Source organism: Passer montanus, unplaced genomic scaffold (assembly GCF_014805655.1).
Source record: "Passer montanus isolate IOZ18808 unplaced genomic scaffold, ASM1480565v1 scaffold45, whole genome shotgun sequence".
In the NCBI taxonomy this organism is placed as follows: domain Eukaryota; kingdom Metazoa; phylum Chordata; class Aves; order Passeriformes; family Passeridae; genus Passer; species Passer montanus.
The window spans coordinates 2,070,338-2,089,525 of NW_024369373.1; the positions used below are offsets into that span (position 1 = coordinate 2,070,338).

Sequence of the window (19,188 nt, forward strand, 5' to 3'; positions counted from 1 at the left end):
CACAGTAACCTGCACCTGCAACCTGCTTACCCCAGTCTGCAGCACAGGAACTTCACTGCTGCCTTTGCTTCCTTTGCTTTGTGTGATTTCCAGATGGTTTTTATTGCAACAAATTTCATAGAATGTACAAAAGCACTGAGCCAGCAGTGTGTGTGTCACCTTTGCTCTTTGCCCACAGGAATCACCTGCAGTTGTTGCTCATGTTGAAGATGCTCTTGGCACAGTGATGACTACAAAGTATTAACATATAGGGAGCTCCATCCTCTCAGAGCATGTCATATTGCTTTTCTATCTCCCAATTGTGATTGCATTTTGTCAAGTCTCATTCATTCCCTGACATCTGCAGCTGGATCTTCCCTGTTAGCTCCCCAGCAGTAGTTCCAGTCCTTCACACTTAGTGTCAATTCCAAGTTCCATTCAAACCCTGATTTATGGGGATAATTAGCAGAGCTAATAAATCAGATGAAACTAAGATGTCTGTGATAACCCATTACACAGCTCCACTCCCATATCCAAATGTGGCTCTTTATCATCCCATCAGTGGCCTGTCTGAGACCCCACAAGAGAGAACCCATGCCCAAGGCACAAGATGCTGAAGGTAAAGGAGAACCTGCCCTCCTCAGGCGCATCTGGGCAGATCCCAATCAGTCCAAAGAGAAAGTTCATATTCCTAAATGGATCTTGCTGATCTTCTCTCTCCACAGACCCTCATTTTGACAGGGAGAAGCCAAGAGTGAAGAAGGCAGATCCCAGTCCTGATGGAAACCATTCTGAAATTCCATGGACCCGTCCCTGCACAGCATGTGAGGAGACCCATCCATGCTCCTTGTCCAGTGTTTTTGGGACCAGAAAGGCTGCCAGAACTGAACCCTCACCACGTTCCCTTATGGGAACTGGCTCAGGGTCAGTTCCAGGGAAATTTGAGGTCCCTTTTTAAATACAGGTGTTTTCTGACCCACAAGGAGCAAAACCCATTTTCCCTGGTACTTTGATACTCAGGTTTCTCAACTTCTCTTCTCAAAACCTTTCTGCTATTGAGCATTTTCTTCCATGTCTTTCAAATTCTCATACCAGCTCACTCCATGGTCTTCCTTATGTAATTCCAGCTATGTGGCTACGTGTCTTTCTGGATTTGTATCCTCCACATCCACCATGTGCAGCTGGGTGTTGTCCATCCCACCGGCCAAAGGATGAGCCTGCAGCTCCAGAACCACTCTCCTTTTTCTTCAGGCACATTTTACAGCCAAGCCATTGAAACCACGAGCTCCCACCCTCCCCACGTGGGCCCAAGGCCAGCACAGGGCAAAGCTCAGTCAGGGAGTGCTGCAGGTAAGGCAGGGCTGCTCTTGAGAGTCTGCTCAGTGCCATGCCAGATCAGCAGGGCTAATTCCAGGTGGGGCAATAAACTGCAATCACAGCTGTGGGCAATGGCCACAATGTGCCCTCACCTGCCCCAGAGAGCCACAAAGGGCAGAGCCCAGCTGGGATGGGGGACAGGACCACAGGAATGTCCTTGGAAAGGACACTGCTGTGCACCTGGACACTGAAACACCATTTCCCAACCCTGGCAGGAGCTGGAGCTGGCTGAGGTTTTTCCAGAAGATCCTCAATTTAATGGCACTCACTTTTATATAAATTAAACTGCTGACAGCATTAAATTTAATACTGAAATCCTTCTCTCATCCAAACTCTCTTGAGAGGCCTCATCAAATATCCCTCCCTCCCTGCTTTAATGGAGCATTCAATGCTGCAACATTTGCTGGGGGAAATAAAAGCATTGGGTGCCCTATTTGAGGTAAAAGTCAAGTGTCTGCTCCCTTCTATATTCAGCTCTCTGGCACACTATATAAGAAATGAAAGTATTATATTTATTCTATTATTACAAGGATGCTTAATATACAAACTATGAATATATAAAGACAGACTCTTAAAATAATAAAACAGTTGTGGTGTTTCTAAATGGAATTAGTCTAACGTCTTAAACTACACAAGGTCAGATCCTACTGAGCTCTGAGTTCCTAGGAAATGAAACATTGCACACCCTGAGCCAAGTGTCTGGCTCTTGCCTTTCATTTCCAAAGGGAATTTCATAGATGCAGGCTGCCCTAATCCAAGGCTGGTAATAATATTCACAACTATAAACATATTTATAATGGCAGAACTCCCTCATGCTGCACATTCACTGTCTTCCTTATGTAGTTCCAGCTATCAAAGCTGTGGCTACGTGTCTTTCTGGGTTTGTATCATCAACATCCCCCATGTGGGTGTTGTCCATCCCACTGGCCAAAGGATGAGCCTGCAGCTCCAGCAGAAACTTTTGCCTATGGGAGTACAGAAGGAAGAAGCTGTGCTGGATATTTCTTGGATTTTTCTCTGTGAAGAAGAGACCAAACCTTGCTTTTAGTGTTTCCTCTATCTGATGCATCTTTCTGTGGGCTGGTGGGTGTCAAAAGTTATCTCCTCTGCTTATTTTATCCTGCCAAGATGAGTTTTTTTCACACAAGCCAACTCTGAGGGTGTTAATGCAGACTGAAGAGACCACGTTGGTCTGCAGATCCTTCCAGTTCTGAGGGTTTCAGCATGAATCTCTTACATGTAAATGGTCATAATTCAGTTAAATTCCATTATAAGGGGAACAACTGGCTTTTCTACATGAATGACTTTATCTCACGGGTTTTGAAGGGAAAACAGAACATTTTAATAACTGCTTTGATGGAAAATGTGCCCATACATCTGCCAGTTAGGAAGATGGAGAATTTTCTTCCATTTCACAAGCAATAATCACACCCCTAACATGCTGCTCCTGTGTCCATCTCATGGGCCACCTCTCCCAGAGATGCCAGCAGTGTTGTCAAATTCTGAACGTGCTGAGGAGAAAGTCCTGGAGATTGGAAAGCAGAGTCACTATTATTGTCCATCACTCATCAGTGCTGGCTGCTGGGTGATTGCAGGGCCATGCATTCTCCTGGGCAGGGACAGAAAGGCCTCATATGAAAATAGAAATGTTGTGGTTTGGTCTAGTCCAAAAGTCAACATAAGACATCATGTTCCAGTGAATTAGCTGATCATCTGCAAAAATTCCTGCTAAGCAAATACATGAAATAGCCTGTTACCTGGGCACACATCATTGCAAACATTTTGGTACAAGCTGCCTGACAAAGAGAGTTTGCAAGTCAACAGTGTCTGTCACTGCCAGGCCCAGGAATGGCTGGCTATTCCAACCTGTGCACACCATGCAAAAAAATACTGTTTCAATATTTTTTAAGAGGAAATTATTCTCCAATAATGAAAAGGTGAAATGATCAAAGGAGAGTTACATGTGTATGAAAACAAGGGGGAGATAAGAGTTTGCTCAGCCTCTGAAATTCCTTTGGTGAGATAGATATATATAGATATATATAGAAACATATAGATAGATATAGAAAGATATTGATAGATATAGATTATATAGATTGTATAGATATTGGTATATATAGATATAGATTATATAGATATAGATTATATAGATGTAGTTATATATATAGATGATATAGATAGCTAGATATAGATATAGCTATAGATGTATAGATAGATAGATAGATAGATAGATAGATAGATAGATAGATATTACATAATTTTTTAAACCTCTAAAGAAAAAAAACCTTAATTTTGTGCATAAATATGCCCAAATGCAGCAGCAGTCACCATTAATAAGCCATGAAACTACCAAGCCCATCCTCAGCAGGGTTAAATTGTCCTCATTCCACCACAGCCATGTGGCAATGTTTCCACTCACCTGGCTTTGGGTCTGCTCTTCAAAAAAGTCCTCTAAAACCAAACTGCTGTTTCAGTGCAAAACCCCTCCTGGGCTTCAGTGGGAATCTGGATCAGTCATAGTTCAGGCAATCAGCCTGGAAGCATGCAAAGCAGGAACAATTACACGAGTTCTGTCATTCCCATTACTCAGACTTTATTTTTTTGTTTTTTGAGGTAGTTGAGAAGGAAACCTTTTATCTCAGTGAAGAGTGTTATAGTGACAGCAAAGGGGAAAAAAGCAACTGTGCCTTTGGAAAACACATTTTCATTACAATGTACTAACACACATCACAGAAATAATATATGTTTGTGATGACAAAGTATTCCCATCACTCCACTGCCAAATCTGGTGTACAAGTAGGGAAAAGAAAGGAGAGATGCTCTAGATTAAAAATGCTCTCCCAGACTTACCTTTAGTGGGATTTTCCTGGCTTTCTGCCCTGCAATGTGCTCGGGGGGACACACTGGTGTGACTTCCAAGTGGGAGGGGCTGAAAGCTGGGAAGCAGATTTCAGATGTGGTCAGTGCAGGGAGTCATATTCTGGAGTGCAGAGTGGGGAAAGAAATTCCATGTAAATTTTCATAGCTGCTGGGATCTAAAATCACATCCACTTCTGCCCTGGTTGCTGAGTGAATCTTGTAAAAAAATAAAAATTCATGTTGCTGAATCTAGTCAGAAATCCAGCATCCAGGAATCCAGCTATGCCAAGAATCATCCCCTTCCCAAAAAAAAATCTCCACATCTGCTGTGATGACCCACACATTACCCATAATAATATCACCTTTTTTTTTTCTAGCAAGGAGCAATTTGATCCTTGATCATACAAACTGCTGAATGGCCTTTGCTGTGAGATGATGAACCTGATTAATTTGACATCATCCCTGGGCATTTTCATCCCATAAGGTAAAAGACAGCTAATTTCCTTGCATTTCCTTTTCCTCATCACACCATTGCTAATTGATGCTACACCCAGGGCAGAGTCTCCTCACAGGCAGATGCTGAGGATTCTGTCATGATGGAAGATTGTCATCTGCCTTCCAAACCCTTATTTAAAAGGAGCTGTGCTGTGAAATTCTGGTCAAATAGTCCTTGAAAAGTAACCACCTGCTTTTTAAGCATCTGGAGGCACATCTCTTCTGCTCCTCTATTTAAAATAAATAGAGCTGTCATGGAGAAAAGCCTGTGGTTCAGCCACGTCCCCCTGAGACCAAACCAAGCACTAGATTTGTCAATTCACACTAATGCTGTTTTTAATTGCTTTCTCAGCAGTTGTGCTGGGACCTGCCCAGCGCCAGGCGCTGCACCTTGTGTTGCAGTGCAGCCCCTGCCACCCCCTGGGCCACACAAACACACTCAAACATGATGTTGACAAATCCATTTTTGTCTCTGGGGCTGGAGGCTGAGACCCTGAACCCGGGGTGGTGATGGAATAAAGAGCCTCCAGCCCAGGATAGCTTTCTGCTGAAATATCCGAGCTGTGCAAACCCTTTGGGAAATTTCCAAGATGCAGCAGCCAGCAGGGCCAGCAAAGCAGCTGCAATGTCCTTTTTCCTCATTTTCCAGCTTCCATCAGTGGCACCATGTGCTCCCCAGCTCTGCAGGGAAGATGGGGTGAGCAGGTCTGTAAATCCTTCAGCAAGGGAAACCCTTCCCCTTCATCCCCATGAAAGCACTAAGCCACCTCACCAAATCATCTGTCTTTTGCCAGGTCCTTACACAATTTGCAATTATTCCTCCAATTCCTGTCTATGTCAGCATAGCTAATGACTTTCCAGACAGAATTGTATCAAAATCTTTACTGAAATTCAGCGCCTGAAGTCCCATGACACATTTCTTCCTCCTAGAAAATCTCATACCTAATCATAGAAGCCCAGTAGTTAATTTGTGCTACCATTTTTAATAAACTCCCATTCTGTGGCTATTGCTCACAACAGTCAGAGGCAGCCACAGCACCTGATGTGCCTGAATCTGTCTCTCCCCTTATGCATCTATCTGAGGGATATACTCCAGAGGCATCCAGAATCAGACAGTGAGAATGTATATTCTGCTTTCAGCTAATAATTGAGAGACTAAACCTGCCTGGCTGCTGGGGACTCAAGGGAAGGGCTTGGAAATTGGCTGAGAGCTTCCTTCTCAACTTTTGTCAAAGCAGCTCCTGAATGTTTCATCATATGAAAATTTGCCTGCATATTTATGTGGCCACAAAGATTCCTGGGTTAAAGCTGCAAAATCAATTCACCCACTGCATCAGTTTTCCATGCCCACTGTAACTCCAGCTGACCTACCTGCTGGGATTTCATCACTCTGCACAATGCAGACATAAACAGGCAATGTCCTGCCCCATCCTCCTTGGAGAAAGAGTTCCTCTTAATCCTTTGCTCATTAATGCACCATTCATGAGGTTCAGCCCCAGCAGGGTGCTTGGGTAGGACAGCAGAACTGGAATCCAGCCTGGCCAAGTGGGCATGACTGTGGCCAGACTGCCTGGCTGATACAACCAAAAGAAAAACCCTTTTTGTTTGAACTGCCATCAGTCAGTCAGTAACCCGGAGTGGAGAACACTCAATCAACACCACAAAACCAGTCAGTTCCTTCTGCTGCCAGGCACAAACCCAAATCCCTCTTTGGTTCAAGAGGCAAACCTGAACTGTAGCTCTGCTGCCCAGCTGGCATTCCCTCTTTATTTGCCTTTTCCCTGTGTCTGTCTGGCACTGAGGCAGAGCTGCTGCCACACCACAAATTCCAGCCACGGAACAGGGTTCATTTTGCTTTCCCCTCCCTGGGGACTAGCTCACACTTTCAAAGCTGCACATCATTTTATTAGTTCTATTCCCAGTCTCCAAAACGTCAAGTTTCTTTTATATGAATGTGCTGCAATTTAGTACCATCAGCAAACTCTGCTGAAACAGGGAGAAATGCAGAGCCAGGAAAGATCCCTGCAGAAATCATCTCCCAGCCCTTCCACAGCTGCAGCACTGTGCTCTCTGTCAGCCCTGCAGCACTTTAATTCACATCATCTGCCCTCACTCCTAGCCCACCTCTTTCTCTGCCTTCTGATTTTTTGTGCTAAGTGCTTAAAATGCTGATTTTTTTTAATGAATGTTTATTGTTTCCACTGGTAACACCTTTGTGAAACATTAGTGATCACTAGATGTCACTGTGATTTTATCCTGTCTCCAGTCCAGCCCTAGTGAACTTTTGTGATCCCTGGGCTCTAGAGAGCTTGCTTTAAAATCCTGCTGGAGAATTTTTTAGTGATCAGAAAATTACCCAGCTGCCACCTGACAGAGGGTTTCCTGGGCTGGGAGGGGACAACCAGCTTTGGCTGAGCTTTTGGGGCAGTTTTTTGAGTTTTTTGTTGGCTCTGGTGTGTGAATAACACAAAACCAGGCAACTTTGGGGCCAAGCATTCACACATGTGTGTGTGCATGTGTCATGCATGGCTGCACTCACACTTTCTGCTCAACACCTGAAAGTCCTGTTAATTTTGTGTGAGTTATTGAATCCCTGCAGAGCTCTGGCTGTGTGTGGGTCACTGGGGCTGGGACATTTGTAAGGCTCTTCTGCAGATTCCCTGTAGCATTAATGACAAAATGCCCTTAAAATTTTGGTGTTTTTTGTTAATAATCACCTCACTTCTCTCTCAAACACAGAGCCCAGGTTCTCTCACCATCATCTAAGCACTCCCATTTCCTTTCTTTCCATCCTATCATCCCATTCCTACTGTAACTTCAGTTAAAACCACTGCTTTTAGAACTCAGAAAACTCTATAGAAGCATCTTGCCTCTTTCCCTTATCTTAAAAGATGCTACAGAATACATTTCTTCAAGGCCAATGCAAATCCACACTCCCTATTTCCTGAATTGTTGATTTCTCCATTGTACTCAGCCCTTGGGATGTGGCAATTTAAATATTATAGACCACACTCCTGCATGGGCACACATGGGATTTTAGTCTTTTTTTTTTTAATTGGAAAAAAATCCACCATTAAAATTAGTGAAAATGCCTGCTTCAAAATCATTTTTCCCCATCTGATGACATTATCCAGATCAGCAGAATAAGGCTTCACTCTGCACTCCAGTCCCACTAGGGAATATGCCAAAATCAGACCTTTCAAGGAAAATCAGCTCCCGGGTGTGCAGCACTGGCAGCTGAGCCCGAGGAACCAAAGCTCTTTGCTGGCATCTTTTGGTGAGCAGGGAGAAAGGACCAAGGGCCAGGGGGTGTCCATGTCCCTGCAGTGCAGGGGACAGAGGGGCAGGGCCTGGACACCTCCAGGAGAGCTTCAGAGCCAGGAAAATGAATTTTCTGTGAAGTTACAGGGAGTCAGGATGGTGTGAGAGCTGCTGGGGGGATGTGTGCTGGGTACAAACCAGCTGAGATTTCTGAAGCACTTCCTGCCCTTTGAACTCATCCACGTTGGCTTTGTCACCTTCTGCCAGGGTGACAACAGGATTTTAAAGGCTCCTGGGTGCTGCCAGGGTGGGCTGCCTGGGCAGGGGGAAATGCCACAAATAAAGACACCTTCTGGCTTGCTACTTTCACCCAAATTCCGTGGCCTGCCCACCTCCAGTAACCCCAGCACCTTGGCTGCTCTGATACACCTGGTACCAACACCACCTCCGTCCTGGTGAGCCATTCAGGACTCATTAAAGAAAGCCTAAATGAGCAATAATGCTTCTGGACCAGCATTTTATTTTTCTCTGGAGCCACCAGAGGAGATTTGTCAAACCCCTTTTGTCTTCTGTGTCAGCCACAGCCTAAAGAGTCCTAAATTTCCTTTGGATTCTGTTATTTAGTTGGAAGTGACACAGTCCACTCTTTACAAACTCTCCTTCACCCAACAGCACACAACCACATTTTGATGAGTAGCAGCAACAGACATATTCAAAGGTAAAGAGACTATTAAAAGTTTTGCCGCTGAATTTAGGCAAACATTACAATTTTGCTGCTTAATTCACTCTGACTGGCACTTTATGCAAGAGTCCTTGAATGAAATTATAGTACCCATAAACAGATCTCACTTACCAATATTACTTGAAGCGTTGTTATTTACATTACAACCACATTTCTGTTAGATTAGTGCCCAACAGAGAGAAGAAATTGTTAATTGGAGGCTCATTAGTCCTGGGAAAAAGTGGATATAGAGTCACTGGTGGTTTTCCTGGGGCAGGAGGAGTGGGTTTGGGGGATGTTGGGTGCAGCATCTGGGCTTTGCACACAACTCTTGTCACACTCAGGGTCCTGAGGGTTGATATCTGAGGTGGGCACATGAAATCATGCCAGCTCTCATGTGGTCCCTCTGCCAGGAGCAGCACTGGAAGGTCTTTCCTGGAGGTAAATGGTAAAAAATGTAAGGAAGGAGAGAGAAAACAAATGTCCAAAGCAAGTAAGTAATGAAAATAACATCTTTCATGTATACAGCAGGCTCCTCTTAAGGAATTACATGCACTTTCTTACTCATGTTGAAGGACCACAGATTTACCTGGAACCTGATTGTGCATACATAAAATGCATTGAAACAGTTCAATTACAGGTGTGACAACTTGAAGCCCCATTTAAATACAGGCAGCTCCCTAAACATAGAATGTCTCTCCAGGTCACTGACTTACTTCAACATAATTCTATTCAATCAGGAACCCTTTCAACAAAAGCCAGCACAAACCACTCTCAGTCCAAAGTGAGGGATTGCATATTAAGAGTTAGCACACATTTCATTTCATCAGTTGGAAAACAGATTAATATTGCATGGAAAACAGCTCAAAACAAGACTGAAGTTATGTAGAACACCCTTACATAAACATTGCTGTAAATCATATTTTTGAACAGATTTAATCTTTGTTTACCCAAAAATACCCCAGAAGACTAACTTGAACAACACAGGGCTATGAATTCATAGCAGAGATTAGTTAAAGCAGATGGTGAGCCTGTGTGGATGTGCTCCATCAGAGAAAACATGGTCATAATTGGATTTATTTTAATTCACTTACGTTTTGACTACAGGAGAAATGCAGGTAGAGTTCTTCCTGCAGACAAGCCCCGAGCTTAGGACTTCCAGGGAGCCTTGCCTTCAACTCCATTTTGAGAATTGGACTTCAATGCAAAAATAGCATTAGGTGTTTATAAACAGAAGTGAATCCTCAGTCTCGAAACGTTCATTCATGGTCAGACCTTGCCTCCATAGTTCACTCTGACTGGCACTTCATGCACGTGGCCTTGAGTGAAGTAAGAGATCTACTAACAGACCTGACTTACTGAAGTGCCCTGTGCAGCCCAGGCTCACCTGCACTGGGTGCAGCTCTCACCTGGGGAGCAGCAGAGGAGGAGACAAGTTCCTGTATTCCCACGTAGCTTACCTGCTGCCTGAATGGTACCCAATCATCATTTTTAACCTGGGTTCCTGTTTCCTCCTGGAAGGGTGCTGGTGGTCTGAGCCCTGGCTGCTCTGAGGATTCGTGCTGTGGTTGGAAGCACTGCAGCACAAAAGGGGAAGGGGTTCATTTCTCTCTGTACTGAGCTGTAATGGGTGTAAATATATCCAGTAATTACAGGCATATTGCTGTGCAAACACATCATAATTGCAGCTCTCATTTCCTGATGAATTATACATGATGGGCCACCCCCATTCCTAGCTGGACACGTGCTGTGTTGACTGGCCATGCTGAAACCTATCAACTGCACCATCATCAGCCTCAGTTTCCCTTATAATTTCTCTCTTTCAAACTTCCCCAGCAAGCCATGAGTGCAGGACACGTGCCCAGCTGCCCCCAGCACCCCCAGCCAGGCCAGCTGGATTACCAGGGGAGGTGTGGGACTGCAGGGGCACATGGTGCTTGGGAAGGTATGAACTGCCTGGCCATGCACCTCTGGTATTTTTTATTTCATTGAAACTGGGTCTCTGTGTGTGTGCTGATTCTGTAGCTGGATCTGAGGAGTCCTGGCTGGGTGAGGGGTGCCCAGCTCATGCCAGGCTGTGGCTGCCTGAGAGAGCACACCAGCAGAAACACAGCTCTGCCACACATGCCAGCCTTGTCCCTGGCTCAGGCACTCTGAAATTACTGCTGATTTGCTCGAGCACAACCCAAATACAATTTCACTCATTCATCAGGAAATCAAAGCCTGTTTCCCCATTCCAGGCAGAGAGCAATGGGAAAAGACCAAGCTGTGCTCAGCCTTAATGAGGGCAACCCTTCCCCGAGGCTGCCCTGGGGGAAGCAGCTGCCACAGCCCTCCAGCACACAGGTGTTGCTTCCCTTCTGCAGTGGTTTCTTTCAAACCTCTCCTCAGCCACACTTACCCACAACTGCTGATGCACTCTGGCAGGAGCCTGTTCTTGCAGGCTGCCCAAACTACGTGTCCAAGCTCAAATCACATCCATGTTCCTTGTCTAAGTAGCAGCTTTACTTGGGGTGGAAGCAGCCTGTGTTCTCCCACCCACCCAAAACCTTCCAGCTTCACTCAGTGTTTCCTTTTGGATTTGCTAATTAACACATAGTGCCACGTTGTGTTCCTTGCAAATTGGCTTTTCAAAATACTCCTGTGATTGGCCCAAATTTCTCTCAGCAGGCATCTGCAAAGCAACCTTCCTGTGATACATGGGAGCACACAGCCAGGCAGTGGGACATCAGGGACTGTTCTAAAGGAAAGCTGGATTTATGGTACAAAAGGCCACTTTGGTGACATCACCCACTTCTGGTGTCTCCAAAGCATCACAGGTGCTGGGTATGAACAGGAAGGTGGGACAGGACTGCTTAGACTGCTGCACAAATCAAAGCAATCCCAACAATATTGTCCTTGAGTAAGATGGGCAGGTCTCTAAATTCAGCTTGTGGCAGTCTGTAGGTCTTGAAAGGTTAATTTCCATCTCTGTTCTGTGCACAGCCTGCTGAAATGCCCAGAGCAGAGGCACTCTCACCTCTAATGCCTCAGAGAAGCCCCAGCAGCCACTAGATGTCACCAGGATTTTACTTCCTTGGTAGTCTGTGCCCAGCCAGGACCATAAGAAAAAAAGAGGAAAATAAGAAATCATTAATAATAAAAAATTATCCCCCTGTTACAATGAACACCGAGCTCAGAGAAGGGGAAGAGTGACCCAGAATCCTGCTTTTGTGTCTCCCATCTCTGGGATGAACATGACTTTTGCCTTTTTATGGCAGGAGGATAGTTTGGTATCTTAAAAATCGAGCTGCTCCAACCAGGCATCAGGCTAAACCTTAATGCACTTATAGATGCTCTGTTTAATTATCCAGCCTTTTAATCTGTAAAATTACATCCTCCCTGTTTGGTATTCCTGCCTGGAAAGAAGCAGCTAAGGGAGAGCAGCACCACCAGGGCATTAAAGGGGACAAGGGAAGATTTGGGGATGAGATGGACAAAATGGCTCCACGTACAAACAAAACAGCAAAGCCACTTCTGGGAATTCCTCCATTTCCAAAATGTGTGCAGCCATAAGAAAACAAAGGGCCCCAGCAATCAGTGCAGCAGACACATTTATTTCCATTAACCTGCAGTGTTAATTATTAACCTGAAATCACACCAGTCATAATCCAAGGAATAGAGATTAGATATTGTGCTTGTAACCCCAGGAAAATCCACTTTATCTCTCACCTCACAGGCACAAAATCACATCAAGTCAGCCCCCGGCAGAGGTGGGATTTTGGCAATCCATCACCAGCTCAGTGAGCACTGGAGCCTATTCCAGTGTCCCAAATTCCAAATGTGTGCCAGTTAAAATGCAGGAAACCTCCCCAGATATGTGCTCAAACACAGGATGCACAGAGCAAGGGGTGTGTGCAAACCCTGCCAGGTCCTTCCTGAAGTCTCCCACAGCAGCAGCACAGCCCATCCCAAAGCATAAAAATCCCTCTTTGCTTTTGGTGATTCTCCCCCTCATTGACACCAAGGAGCTGGTGCTAGTTCAGGTGTCTGCCCATCAGACATAAAACTTACAGTCTGACTTCTAAGATATTAAGATACTGAATTGATCAGAATTCTTTTGGGTTTTTTGTGGTTTTTTTGTTTGTTTGTTTGTTTTTTGGGGTTTTTTACAGTCTGACTTCTAAGATATTTAGATACTGAATTGATCAGAATTCTTTTGGTTTTTGGTTTTTGTGGGGGTTTTTTTTTGTGTTTTTTTTTGTTGTTGTTTTGGTTTGGTTTTTTGGGTTTTTTTTGTTTGTTTTTTGGGGTTTTTTTGTTTTGTTTTGTTTTTTTTTTTTTTTTTTTTTTTTTTGGGGTTTTTTTTTTTTTTTTTGTTTGTTTGGTTGGGTTTTTTTTTCTCAAAAACCCTGGTCTTCAACTGCTGGGTTTTTTTACCACAGATATTTTCATAATCCTCCCCCTATGGCCAAATACTAGCAAAGCCATAGCTCCTGCAGGCTCCTCTTTGGCTGGTAGATTCTCAATCCAGCTCATCCTTGTCCTGTTGTTCTGCTTCCTTGGTCCAAGATATTTGTGCAAGTCCATCCCCTCACTTACACCAAAACCAGCAACACTAAAGCTCTTCAGAAGGAGCTGAGGCACTGACCTCAAGGCATAAATTGCTGCAAATAGAGCTCTCTTTCTGAATTCATTCCCTTCAACATTTCCATGGCAGGGTGAAAGTGTCCATGGCCCCATCAGACCCAGATCCACCTCATTTCTCTGCTCAGATCCACAGGTTTATTCCCTGCTACAAGAATTACTGGAGACAATCTGCTGAAAGGATCACTCTGGCCTCCTACAGCACATATTCTTTCAATCTGAAGTCCACTGTCATGCAAGAAAAGCCAAACAAATAATCTTTACAGCTCTATCTGAAGACAGCTTTATGAAATAAGTCCAGGTTTATTTTCATTTTTGCCTCATGACACATGAAATATTTAATACAAAAGAAAATACTCCAGGCTTGGAACTTTGGCCAAAGATGACATGTCCAAAATTACCTCAACTTAGAAATATTACTAACCAGATTGTTAGTCTGAGGCTTGGCTTATGACCACTTCTTCCACCAGAGCTGCTACGCTTGGAATTAATTGCAGTTTTTGTATTGTCTGTAGAAAGAAGGTGACACAGGATATGCATTCTGTGGTGACTTCTTGCACCAATATAAAAGAGCAAAAGTTACTTATTTAATTTCTTTCATGTGAGAATATCTGTAATTTTGTGTCTTTGTACCCTGCTACTGGGTCAATTTTTTCTGATAATAAAACCTATGTAATTCCCAGAAGGACCAGGGCTCACTTCCATAAGGAAGGCAAAGAGAAATGTATCTTTCATGCCACATTTTCCATAATCCTCTTCTCTTGCTTCCCACACCAACCTGCTCAGCATGGAAGAGATCCCCCTGACAGGTGATTCTGTACCCTCTGCCCACTTGTGATAATCCCTCACAGGATCGGAGCCACAAGGTCTCTGCTCAGAAATCAGACACTACTCAAACTCCTCAGATTTTTTTGGTTGGTTGGTTGGTTTTTGTTTTGTGGGTTTGTTTGGATTTTTTGGATTTTGGGTTGGTTTTTTTGTTTGTTTGTTTGGTGGTTTTTTGGTTTTTTTGTTTTGGGGGGGGTTTTTTGTTTGTTTTGGAGTTTTTTTGGTTTTTTGTAGGGTTTTTGTTTGTTTGTTTCTGGTCTTGTTTTGGTTTTGGGTGTTTGAGTTGTTTTTTTTTAAATCAGGAGAGTATATCCATCCAGGGCTACGGTCTCTTAAGAGGTGAAAAAGCCCAGCTCTTTCATTCCTAATGTCTAGAGAGGTGATGGATCCTCCCTGTGTGTTGATCCCCCATTGTGTGAGGTTGGCCACTGTCCCAAGCAGTGACACTTCCAGTGTCCCCAGAAGCCCCAGGAGTCACCTCAGGAGTCTGTGAGCTCTGACCCACAACCAACACTTAAAAAAAATGCAGCTGCAAATGACCCAGATGGGTAATTCTTTCTCTGGTAACTCACCTGGTGTCTCAGTGCCAGGGGCATGATGAGAGCATTTGGAGGCCAAATTTGCCATGACAACCTCAGTCCCTTTACCCAGTGCCCTGCCCCAAACCAAGTGCCAGTGTGAGTGGTGGCTGCCACTGCCATGAATAATGCACTGGAACAATGCATCTTGCCCCTCCTCAGCCCTGACAGTTTAATAACATTTATTTAACTTGTCTTTTTGCATTAAGCCCAACACTTTGGATGCCCTGATGTATTTTATGATACTTCCTTGCCGCTGCGTTTGATGGTCCTGTTTGGGATTCAGCAAATGGCACCCAGGTAATCAATATTCTGTCTGGGTGGACATTTTATTTATCTACAGAGCCACCACATGAATTCATCTGGTTTACTAGAGGTCAAACCCTTTTCATCTCCTCCATGAGCCATGGAAAATTGAAAGATTTAAACCCCCTTTGAATTCCTTTGATTAACTCAGCGAAAATATCACACTCTTTTTTTTTTCAAACTCAGAAGCAGAATTATCTTCACTGTAAATCTACCTCATTTTGACACATTGATCTCTGCATAATGGGTAACATCAAGTGTGGAGGCATAAACTGGGAGCAGAGGAAGAGTTATGAACGGTGCTGTTAGCAATTATTTTCCATACGTACTCAGTTCTTTTGGGCTGGTTTAAAAATACCCAAAAAAGCATAAAATTGATAAGAGCTGTATAATTGGTTGTGGGGGAGCAAGGTTTGGGATCCACTCGTTTGGGAATTGCACCCTTGTGGCACAAAGCCCCCATCCTGAATCAGCAAATGATCCATCAGTGCTCCACACTCACCTCAGCCTCATCCCCCAGCTGGACCAAATCCAATGCCTGCAGTGCCACTGCTTTCATCACACTGCTTAAAGAGGAAGAGAAATTCATTATGTTTCAGGAATTTGGAGGAAAGGAAAAGCTGAAGACCAGATTTCAGCTGCTTCACACCTACCTCATGCAGCTGCACAGCGCCACAGCTTGCAGGGCCAACAGGGACAGGGAAATCCAATGGCTAAACCAGCAGAATAATGAAAATAATGTCCTGGATCTCTCTCATGTGTTTTTCCTGCTGGCATCTCTGATTATTTTATTAACTTTTAACTTTTTAGAGTTAATTTTTTAAGTTTGCTTAACTGATCCAAACCTTTGCACATAGAAGTTGCATAATTTTATATAAAAGCAAGACTTAAACCCCATTTAATTAAACAGGGAAATCCCTATACAGACACACGTATATCAGTTTTAGTGGCTTCTCAGTTATTGCATTTGACCTGGAACTGGTTTAAAAGTAATTAAAATAAGCCACTCTCTCAGTACACTGTGGCTTGCATTCATTTAGCTAAATTATTGTGAAAAGTGGAATCAGATTAAACAAGAGCAAATTCTTCACGTTGGCAGGACTTAATAGCAATTGTTGGTGTGATTTAGCTGCTGCCCATGACCACAGAAACTTCAAATACACTTAATAATTTTATCCTTAGTTTAATCATCTTATCCTTTATGCAAGTGAGGACTGACTTCTTCCAGTACAATCAGCCTGAGCACCTGGGCAAAACATGCATAAGTTTTCCCTGGATAGATTTAAGGGATGCAGAGCTCAGATCATGAGAGTTCCTTCTTATCCTTCCCATTTTAATACATCCACTTTGTTGTAAATTTTTGTTAGCCTGTGTTTCCTCCACTGGTTTAAAGGAATGTCACAAGCACAACTTCTAAAGTCCTGTGAGGATAAACACAGATCTATGTAGCTCCATCTCAGAAATAAATCAGATTGGCTTGAAATTATTTGCTTGCAGAAATCTCTTTAGCAATGTATTTTCCTGTAGTCATTTCTATATTATTCAATAAGACTTTCCAGTGACATGATTGGTGTCAGTGAAAAAAGGAATACATGGGAATAAAAGTCATGCAGGTGAAGCAGAGGAGCCAGGAGCTGAAAAGTGAGGAAATCGTGGTGGATAACCCAGGTGGTTTCAATAGAATTCTTCAGTTCTTCCTTCCTTTCTAAATTAGCAATGCTTTTATGCAATTTGGGTGATTTTTGTCGACCACTGAGATGTGATTTAACCCCTGACAAGGAGGTGGGTGTGTGCACATCCCCAGAACACCATCCCATGGCCCTGCACCTTTGGGCTCATCTCTACTGTCTTCTCATTCAAACTTTATATCTTTTCATGAGACAGCAGTGCTTTTGTCCATGGTTTACAGGAGTTATGTGTTCCCAGGATCTGTCAGGATGTTTGGGTTTGCTCCTGCTCTGCTGGCTGAGCACCCACATCCCACACCAGTGGACATCCAGCCAGACACTTCCTCACAGCCATCATAAACAGTTTCCATCACAAATTACACCCAAGAGAATAAGGGCATGGAATCCTTGCCTCCAGCAGGACAGCAAACTCAGCTCTTGGCTTTGGTGTCACTGTTGTGACCCTGCTGCTCCTGCAAACACCTCTGCTTCACACAGTGGAGATGGGGAGGGGCCTCCCTGGAGTTGAAGACATGAAATGCATTTGTCAACACCACAGCAGTAAGAGGAGGTTGCCAGAAGGTCAAGGGAGAAGTGTCCAAAATCAGGATAAACAGGCTGGCCAGGAGCAGCAATGAGGTCACAGTCATGCAGGACACAGCCCCTGGCTCTCAGGGAATGGCACCACTTCAATGAGCTTTTTAATGTCCTTAAAAAGCTGGAGTGAATGAGTTTCTCTTTCCAACCTACTGCCAGGTAATAACAATTTGTTTGCTATCAACCATCTGACAGAGAGGCAGCAGTGTGCAATACCAGGGCTTTTCCTTCTGTCAGACCCGAGCTGGAGTCAGCGTGCCTCCATCCAACTTGGCCATGACAGTGATGGTGAGGCACTCACAGCAGCCCTGGCCTGAGAGCCGTTTGGCTCTGAAGACCTTCAGCAGTGTCCCTGGCACCTGATTTCCTGCAGCTGGGCCAGGATGACTGGCTGGCAGTCAAAGAGGGGGAAAGCAAGAGAGGATTGAAGCAACTTGTGGGTGGTGATAAGTCTCATCTCAGCAAGCAGAACAAGGTGACCTTCCTCTGAGCAGCCTGAATCACGTTCTGGCAATGTTTAGGGGTTGATTTTTTTTATTTTTTTTTTAAGAGATTATCCTTTACCATGTTGAAATACTTTTCCACTGAACTTTTAAAAACCTTTCCTGGTGACCTGACTCACAGCTCCATGAATCATCAGATGTTCAATCAATCAATCAATCAGTCAATCAATCAGTCAATCATCGACTTTTGTTTTTTGTAAAATAGCTATTGCTGTTCTATGTTATTAGTTTCTTGGCACCTTATACTAGAATTTCATCAAAGCAAAATGCTGATGCAATTAGCAAAGGATATCAATATATGCAGCAATTCACATTATCCCTTAAAGCTTCATTAGCCTCAGAAGCTCAGGCACTGGAGGGGAAATTTGGGGAAGTGCTCTGTTACCTTCTGCAGCTCAGCCCATCTGCAGTGCCCCCACTTTGGGCTGCCCTTTGAGCTGGGAAAGGGAGATTTGGCAGCACCCAGCTCCTCAGCACAGGGACTGCACTGCCTCCATCTCCCCTGCTCAGCCCGAGCACCCACTCACCCTTCTGGCACGAGTTATTGTCAGAGCTCTCGTGTGGGACTGAACGTGTTTCAACAGAGTCAGAGCAGCCTGGGGCATTATTTGCAGGAAAAAAAGAAAACAAACTAAAATTCATCTTTCCTGTCCCAGAGACAGTCGGGAGCTGCTGCTGATGGGGGATGTTCTCCTTCTGTGCCAGTGTGCCCTGACCAACTCCTGCTTCTCCTCTTGCTCCCTACAATCCTCCTGAGGTCAACAAGGCAAAATTTCCCCATTATTTCACAGAAAAGCCACAGCTGCTGGTGGGATGGAAACCTCACTCAGCAGCCCTTTTGCTGGGAAGGTAATTTGGTCTTTAAAACTCTGAACACAGCCACCTCTTTATACCTGTGTCACTGCACTTACCAGTAAATATTTGATGTCTGGGGTATTGGTGTAGTTTTGTTTTTTTCTCTTTCAGCTGAATAACTTTAATAATGTTGATCCATGTTGTTGTCTGTCTCTCTGCAATTTCTGAATGCAAGCCTTGCCCTTGACTGCACAGCACAATGAAAGCCTCCAGGTCACAGCTTTCAAAACACTTGATATTGTTTTTTTCTTTATGGAAAAACTAAATAATATTAACCTCTCTTTCAGTGTAGAGGAAAGCATAAAAAGGAAAGGCTTTCAGAGGCATGTCAAAAAGACTTGTATTGGGCTGGGAGGATTTTAAACCCATTGACTTATTTGCACAGCTTGACACAAAAATTAACTCATCTCCCAATTAGCTGAATAATTGAAGTGCATCATCAGATTTCCAGTCACATCGAGGAGACAGATTTACTGGAGAAGCCAGGTGAAACAATATTTTGCTTTTGCCTCCACATCCCAGCTGGAGCTGGCTTG

General features: G+C 44.0%; 3 long non-coding RNA genes across 3 annotated transcripts; 1 reads left to right on the plus strand and 2 right to left on the minus strand.

The window, feature by feature from the left end:
- Positions 1 to 147: 147 nt before the first annotated feature.
- On the plus strand, positions 148 to 18,666 carry LOC120507962. The gene is made up of 3 exons (XR_005628882.1): positions 148 to 1,329; positions 4,593 to 4,699; positions 18,454 to 18,666. It is a non-coding gene; the product is annotated as an uncharacterized LOC120507962 (long non-coding RNA).
- LOC120507961 lies at positions 2,475 to 4,489 on the minus strand. Its single transcript, XR_005628881.1, has 3 exons — positions 4,207 to 4,489; positions 3,776 to 3,890; positions 2,475 to 2,965 (listed from the first exon to the last, which is right to left on the minus strand). It is a non-coding gene; the product is annotated as an uncharacterized LOC120507961 (long non-coding RNA).
- LOC120507960 lies at positions 7,861 to 15,905 on the minus strand. The gene is made up of 4 exons (XR_005628880.1): positions 15,684 to 15,905; positions 15,533 to 15,596; positions 11,712 to 11,776; positions 7,861 to 9,127 (listed from the first exon to the last, which is right to left on the minus strand). It is a non-coding gene; the product is annotated as an uncharacterized LOC120507960 (long non-coding RNA).
- Positions 18,667 to 19,188: the final 522 nt, after the last annotated feature.